The 2,030-nt window shown below is 40.8% G+C and overlaps 1 non-coding gene across 1 annotated transcript; it reads left to right on the forward strand.

Annotated features, from left to right (window-relative positions):
* Positions 1-595: 595 nt before the first annotated feature.
* Positions 596-702, forward strand: LOC114007301 (U6 spliceosomal RNA). The gene has a single exon (XR_003548927.1). It is a non-coding gene; the product is annotated as a U6 spliceosomal RNA (small nuclear RNA).
* Positions 703-2,030: the final 1,328 nt, after the last annotated feature.

Here is a 2,030-nt window from a genome sequence, read left to right on the forward strand (position 1 = left end):
AAAATTAGGGGGTGGTCAAGCAGGACCTAGGCACACCATTTCTGTTTTAGATTGTGCTAGATTTCTGTCTTTTCCCTCTCCAGATCCATTGTCCACCCCATCCCAGGAGACAAGCCACACCAATGGGCTTCCTTGTCCTCTGGTTCTGGTGAGGTTTCGTTAGTGTGAGAAACCAGTAATTGACAGAAGGAGAGTTAATCGGATATTTACTCTCCAGCTCACTCTTTACTTCACTCTTCTACAAAGTAGCATAGCGACTTTAAGGGAGCCTTCTTCGTATAGCTACTTTTCCACGTTCCAGAAACTGTCCTCCCCATCACACCTAGGTACAATGAAACCCCACTGTTACTAGCCTGGTACTGTCCCAGCCCTCTTGATTTTTCTAAACCATATGCTTAGTAAATAGCCTTTTTATTTCATTCTCCCCAATTACCCAGCTTGAAAATGCCCTCAGTTTCCTAAAGAGACCCTGCCTGATGCAAGAAGGATATAAGGAAAAAAAGGTTGGCAAATTAATCTAATAACCTAACTCTATTAAAGTGCTTCAGAAGATTTCCTATTCTAAATGAAGAATTCTCTAAAAAGTAAAAAAATAGTGCTCACTTAGGCAGCACATATACTAAAACTGGATTGATACAGAAAAGATTAGCATGGCCCCTGAGCAAGGATGACACACAGATTTGTGAATTACTCCATATTCTTTTAAAAAAAAATCTAAAAGAAGAACCTAATGGTGGAAATTTCAGGCACCTAAGACAAAAGAATAAGTGGTGGTTAGCTAGAATGACTGCAGTGGAAAACCAACGTGGAAATCCTCAAAGTTAAATCCCAATGAGATACCTTCTAAAGGGCTAAATAACTATATATGAGTTACTCATAGGTATCATGACATGGTCTCAAATTATAATAACTTAATAATGGCACAGATTATAAATAATTGGGTATAAAATACAGGTGTGTGTGGGATAGATATAAACAGGATCACACTTCAGGTGGGTGCAATGGCATCCATTCTACTTGGGTCCAACAGATGAGCATCAACACAGGATGAAGGAATGAGGGAATGCTAAGACCCAGTGGTGTGGTACAGATGGGAGAGTATGATACAGGAGCCATGAGTTTACCAAATGGTTTGATCTAAACATGCCATGCATGCCCACAGGTGTATCCATGATCTTGGCTGGCTGAGAGGCAGCAAATGGTAAGGGAGGGAGCAGGGAAGGGTCACGGTGTGGCAAGAGCCTTTCAAAGCACCTGTCTCGTGGTGGTTAAGGTGCTGGATTCCCACATGGCTGACACTGTTCAAGTCTCAGACCCACAGACTTGAAAATCATGCTAGGTGTGTGTATGTGCATGCCCAAATCCTGAGAGGAGAATGGAGGAGAAGAGATTGCAGCATGGCCACCCCTCCTTCTGGTGGGATGATGTTTCACGTTCCCTGTCTCTGTCTCTCTCACTCTCTCTCTCTCTGACGAATGCAAGCACCTACTGCAAAAACTTAAAAATATAAAAAAGTATTAAAAGAGAGTACCTGTCTCTTGCTCTTGTGGAAAAAAAAAAACTTAAAAAGAAAAATAAGGTAGAAATATTAGGGGAAGTTTAGGTATCTGCTCCACTGGAACTACAAGTAAGTCATAGTTACACATTTGCTGCATTGAAGACTGGATTTTTGACATACAGGGCCTACGAAAAGTTTGTAGAAACACAAAACAAAACAGAATTTAAATAGGAGGTTATTTGGTGCAAAAAAATCTTTGAAATCCATGCATAGGTTTTATATTATGCACTTTCCATAAATTTCTGAAGACCCATCAACATTACTTTTTAACACATTAAAGCCAGATAGTGGCTTTTCTCTAGGTTCCTCAAATCACATAACATGGAGCACCACTGACCCTGGCCCTGTTCTATGATATCCCCTTCTATGTCTGACCCCGCGGTCATCTTTATGCTCCACAGCTTATGACTCACTTCTTAAATGAACCCTCTAAACAAATTTCACTTTACTCAAGGCAGCTGTTGTCATAGCT

Source organism: Tupaia chinensis, unplaced genomic scaffold (assembly GCF_000334495.1).
Source record: "Tupaia chinensis unplaced genomic scaffold, TupChi_1.0 Scaffold000147_1, whole genome shotgun sequence".
Lineage (NCBI taxonomy): Eukaryota > Metazoa > Chordata > Mammalia > Scandentia > Tupaiidae > Tupaia > Tupaia belangeri.